Raw genomic sequence first — 6,555 nt, forward strand, 5'->3', positions numbered from 1 at the left:
AACTCTTTGTGATAATATGCATATGTAGTGCTGCGAAATTTCTATTCCATGCGTAGGTCAATAGATATCGACGAAACTCGCACCCGTAAGTTTTTTTAGTAATGTGGGACATTTTTCAAACCCATGATCTTTTTCTAAAAAAAATGACACATTTTTAAATATTATTGAATTCATAAACATTTTTGAATATGCCACAGCCTCGTTTTTTCTAAAAAAATTAACATTTTTTGTTTTATTTATCCTATAAAATACTCTAAAATATATATTTCAAAAATAATCTCCATAATGTTTTGAAAAATGTTGGCCAAACATTTAAAAAATTGCTAAATGTGTATAGAGAAAATGTTTGTTACATATACGAAAAATATATACAAGAAAATACAATGTGTATGAAAAAGAATTGGTCATGTATTTAAAAAATTTAATCAAGCATTTGATAAAACATGTTGAACAAGTATTTTTTTAAATATGAATCAAGAATTTGAAAAATGTTAAATTTGTACAGAAAAAATGTTGATCAGGTATTAAAAAATGATGAAAAATATGAACTTGTATAAAAATGTTAATCAAGCATTTTGAGAAAAATGTTGAACAAGTATTTCCAAAATATTAATCAAGCATGTAAAAAATGTCAAATGTGTACAGAGAACATGTTAAGCATGTATTCAAAAATAAATTTCATCTTCGAAAAAAGTTAATGTATAGAAAAAATATTGACCATGTATTAAAAAATGATAACCTTGTATTTAAAAAATGTTTAAATGTGTATAGTAAAATGTTGAGCATGCATTCATTTTTTTAGCCTTGTATATACAAAATGTTAATCAAGCATTTGATAAAAAATAACCGTGTATAGAAAAAATGTTGAAGAAGTCTTAAAAAATGTTAGTCACGTATTGGAATCTTTTTAATTAATAATTTTAAAAAATGTTAAACATGTGTTGAAACAATGTGTTAGATACATACAAAAAATGTGTGTAGAAAACAATTGAACCCGAGAGGAAACAAGAAAAATTGTCGAAAAATGAGAAAGAGACAAACAAAACCGAAGTAAAACAAAGAAAAGAAAAAGAAAGGGAAAAGGAATGAGAAATGGAAAAAATAATAAAGAAAAACGAAGAAAAGAAAGAAAATCCGGTAAAAATTGAGAAAAACCGAACAAAAACTGTTGAAAAAAATTTGGAATGTCGGCTCTTTTGTGAATAAGTAGGCAACACCTAGTATTTAACATGAACTTGACACTTACCCAATGACCAGCTTCGCTACATATCATTGAGGATGCTTAGGATCGAGTCCTGGGATCTTCTTTTTTTCTTCTCTTTTTTATTTCTTTTCAAGGTGCACTAACGGGCTGGTCCATTACTGTGGTTTCTTAAGGTGAGAGATCCTTCCTTTGCGCTTAATGCGAGATATAGCTCCCACACCCGCCTTGCGCTTTGATCACCCACGCAACCCCCCATAATCGCTCGCTAAGATATGGGCCGATCAATATCTATGACTTTTCATGTACCTTTCTTCCACTGGTTCGGGGAAGGATCTACAACCTTCCCGTAACAAGTTTTTTCTTCGGTTTTCTTGGTCGTTTTTTTCCATTTTAAAATTTGGAACAATTTTTAAATTCGAAAATATTTTTTAATTTCCTTTTATAAATATTTGCATAAAATATTTGAAATGGTGAAAATTTCAGAATCGATGTATTTTTTGAAATCATGAACATTTATTGAATCGGTAATCCTTTTTAATTGACTAATATTTTCAAAATTTTGGAAACAATTTTTTGAATTCCTATTTTTTAATATATGAACATATTTGGGATTCTGAACCTTTTTTGAATTCACAAGTATTTGTGAATTTTGGATATTTTTTGAAATACCAGAGCATTTTCTAAATTCATAAATCTTTTTTTAATATAGGAACTTTCTTTAAATTCATTAAAATAGTTTGAATTAATGGATCTTTTTTGTAAGTCATGATTTTTTTAAATCTTAGAACATTCTTCAAATTCATGAACATTTTTTAAAATTTAAGAACAACTTTTGAACTCCAAAAACATTTGTAAATTCCTGACTCTTTTTTTGAAATTTGTGATTTTTTTTGAAAATTTTGTAGTGGTGAGCGTAATTGGAATTCATGTTTTTTAAATCCCAAATGTTAATAAAAACATAATTTGGAAAAACCAATTAATAAAGTAAGGAAAAAGACTGGGATGCCTCGTCCCGACGGGCCGGTCCAAAGTGCGGGTTCGCTGCGCCTGTGCTGCCCTATGTGCGCGAGGTTGGAGCCCGTTCTCTCATAGTGGCGGAGCGCGAGGTTGGCCATGGGCATTGTGTATCCCTTTTATCCAAAGTACTAGGCCAACTTATGGCCCACTATGCTTGGAACCGAGCCCTCCATATGATGCTATCAAATTTGGTGCAAATAGGTATTGAACTAAAACCATGGCACTTATTTCCGATCGGATGGAGTAGCATTGTAAGATCCATTAAAAAGGAGTAACATTATAAGGGTTTTCAACATTATGGCAATGAAATAGGTGCTTTGGATCATGGGATCCATGGAGCACCTTTAAAAAAAGGAAAGTAATAAAAATCTGACGTCAGCTTTCTACGCATGGTAAATCTGACATTTTTCATGGCAATTTATGTTGGCGCGATGATGAAAAATTTAATTTGCAAGCACGGCAATTTTCTGACAAAAAATAAACCGAGGCAGAATTTTCGTGCTCGTCAACTAAACTTGCCATCCTTGAAGAACATAATTTCCCATGCTAAAAAAATGACCTCAGATTTGTAGTGGAGTCAAAAAAAAAGAAACAAAAATCAAATTTTAAAGTTGCAAAAAATCAAGAAAGCTACAAGTAGATATGGATGTATCCTACATGTGTACTCCCTCCATTCCAAAATACTTTGCATATGAGTTTTGTTTAAGGGTTTGTCTAGGTCTCAGTCGACTGAGACTTCGCGAAGTCTCAGTCGACTGATGACATCAGCATATGTATATGACATCAGCATCTGTACAAACCAGGCCTGCTTTGTTTATTGAACTGTTTGCATGTTTGTGCTGCTACGGGCTGGCTTTGTACTTCTATTGGGCTTTTATCTCATCTTTTCCCCTGTGATCTGTTGCTTTGTTGTCAGATTTTTTCCCTCTTTTTGTAGTTGGGATGTACGACTGCAAATATAATATGTATTTTGCTATCCAGCTACAACCTCAACGAGTGAGGTAAATTTTTTGTTCAAATCATAGCATTATTTTTTGCCGGAAAAAATCTTGTATATGCAATACGATGCATGCTTGTAGTGTTTTTTATATGGTCATGTAACTTATTGTCATTTTTTCATGATACAAAGTATTTGAACACAAAGAAAAGATATTGAAGAAAATAATAATAGTTTTGTGCTTGCTATTGCTTGCCCGCGAGCTATGAAGTTGTTGCCTTCTGTTGTTAAAGTACAGAAGGACAAAGGTCAAACACATAGGTATATACAGTATATACATCATTTTTGTTACACGAACAATTTTTTAAAAAGTGTGTGAGCATTTTCTAAAAATTACATGAGCATTTTTAAGAACCGTGAACAGCTTTCAATTTTACGGACAGTTTAAAAGAAATATGAAACGTGTTTTCAAATATGGACAATTTTTTAAATGCATGAACATTTACTAAGAATTGCATGAAAAATTCTAGAAAATTGTTCGTCGCATATTGAAAAAAATGTTCACCGCATATTCGAAAAGTGCTCACTAATTATTTTTAAAAAAACTTAAAGATGTATTTTTAAAATATTCATATACACACAAGGAAATGTATTTCTACTAATGGGAAATTAAAATCATATTAAAGGGGAAAAGGAGCAAATTAACTGCAAGTGTCCCTCTCCCGCCGCCCTCTGGCAAAACAAGTGTCGGTTGCAATTGAGGGCAACACTTGCAGTTGCGTGCCTAGCGTCAGACAAGCAACTACCCCCGCCCCTCTCCCGCCGCCCACCGACAAAACAAATGTCAGTTGCAGTCGGGTGTGTTGACATGCAGTTTCACTCGAGGGTGACACTTGCAGTTGCGTGCCTAGTGTCAAACATGCAACTCCCCCCTCTCTCGCCACCCTCCGACGAAACAAAGGACAATTGAAGTCGGATGGGTAGACATACAATTGCAGTCGGGGGCGAAACTTGCAGTTGCGTGCCTACGGTCATACATGCAACTGCACCCCCTCCCCCCTCCAGATGTCCTCCGACATAAGAAAAAAATTTAGTTGCAATCGGGTGGGTAGATATGCAGTTGCAGTCAAGGACAACACTTGCAGTTGCATGCCTAGTCTGAGGCATGCAACTACCCCCCTCCCGCCGCCCATCGATAGAACAAAAGTCAACTGCAGTCGCTTGTGTGGACATGCAGTTGCAGTTGAAGGCGACATTTGCAATTGCATGCTTAGTGACAAACATGCAACTACTCCTCCCCTCTCCCACTGTTCTCCGACAAAACAAAGGTTAGTTGCAGTCGAGGGCAACACTTGCAGTTGCATGCCTAGTGTGAGGCATGCAACTTTACGGTGTACGCCTGTGAAAAAGAAAAGAAAAACACATAGCATATAAACACAATAAAAATTTGTTTTTGGGTAATACACGAAGAAACAAAGTAAAAAAATATATAGACAGGATACAAATAAGCAAATAAAACAAAAGTCATGTAGAAAAGGCAACCACATCTCAGAATAAAAAATAATAAGACAACAACATGTGAGAATAAAAATTGTTCATGCGGTGTCAAAATGTATGTTCCTAAAAAATATAAATGTTCCATTTTTCCTAAACAAGAATGATTAAAAAATTGAAAATGGAAATACAAGTACACATGTATACTGTTTACATAAACATAGAGTCATCTGCCCAATTAACTTTCTTCTTCTGTGTGTTCAAAAAAAAAAAATCTTCTTCTGTACATGTGTACTTGTCTTTACAGTATACATGGTGCACACAACCAGCAAAAAAAGAAGAAGAAAAAACATACAAAGATTTACATGGGACGACTATGAGAATATAAAAATAGACAAGCACAAAAGAAAGGGCCGCAAGCCACAGCCCACAACTGACCTAGTGTTTTTTGAAAAGGAAGAACACATGAGCGATTGAAACAGGTGGATAAAACTGGACAGCTAATCTCATCGACTGAGACTTCGTAAAGTCTCAGGCGACTGAGTTTTAGCGTTCCCCTTTGTTTAAGTTAAACTTTGTGAAGTTTTCTTTGACCCACTTTATAAAAAAAAATCAACATTTTCACAATACTAGATTAATACAAATCCATTTGGATGTGTGGAAAGCAACTTCTATGTATATTTGATCACCGCCCTTTTGTACAAGTGGTTCATCTCAAAATTGCTTGTTTAGTGCCCATATTATAACGCAATATTCACCTTAGTTTGGTTAAGGGTACATGCATGCCAGACTGATATTCGGTAAAATTGGTTGCTCAGACTTCAAAGTGACACTTGAGATTAGCAATGCCAATGTTGCTTGTTATTCTTCGTGTGAGATAAGGGGGGACATTCTTTTTTGGTTTGCTAATGCATATATAAACCACCAGGATGTACAATTATTATTCTTATTTAGCTTTATATATGGCGTACACTGTGCCAGCGACGCCTAGTTCTGAACTTCTGAATTAGCTGCTAGTGGGAGGTGGCCGGGGGCGGGTGGACGCAGGAGGCGAATATCAGTCTGGCATGCATGTACCCCTAACCAAATTAAGGTGATTATTGCGGGTCCTGTGATTTCGGGGGCCCGGGGCGAAACTAAATACGGGGCCCCTAAATATATACATATAAAAATAATAATCAACATGTGTGTATATTGATATACTTGCACAAATCTATAAAGCCACAACACAATATAGATCAACTTAATTTAATCTTAATGATTATTTTTCACAAATACGCAATGATGTGTATCATTTCATTGATAGAAAGAGAGTAGAACAAGGTGTGCCACTCTTAACCACGTGCTCTTAATGATTATCATGGTGTACTCACAATTTCTAGTATTCTCTATCCCTAAATAATGTCGATCATTCGATTACCAATGTTCATATTGTAACAATAATCTAAACGTGTGTTTGAAAAATGATGACAACAAATCTTGGAACATAACCGAAGGAAATGCTTATGATTGAAGTGCTCACAAAAAAAAATGAGGCAAATGATGCAGAAAAAACATTATGATCATTTGTTAGTCCGCAACCCAGACATGTATATATAATATAAGTCAGATGTTCTTCTGCAAAAATTGAGTGATACATTACAGGTTATACTGCTAGTACAGCGTTCTCTTGTGCTGGTTCATAGTAAATTGTAAACAATAGAGATACCGAATATAGTTATACCGCAAGATATTTGAGGAGAAATTGCAGTCTTACCTTCCGTCAGCCCTAGTTTTCCCATGATCGGCAACCATGAATAGAAGCAGCGACTCCAGGCAGAAGTTTTTGCTCGGTCGGCAACCAATCTCCACTGATGACAACAGCAAAACCATGAAGTTCACAATCCTGCTGCCAGCCAGTGGC

The sequence above is a fragment of the Triticum dicoccoides genome, chromosome 2A (assembly GCF_002162155.2).
Source record: "Triticum dicoccoides isolate Atlit2015 ecotype Zavitan chromosome 2A, WEW_v2.0, whole genome shotgun sequence".
Lineage (NCBI taxonomy): Eukaryota > Viridiplantae > Streptophyta > Magnoliopsida > Poales > Poaceae > Triticum > Triticum dicoccoides.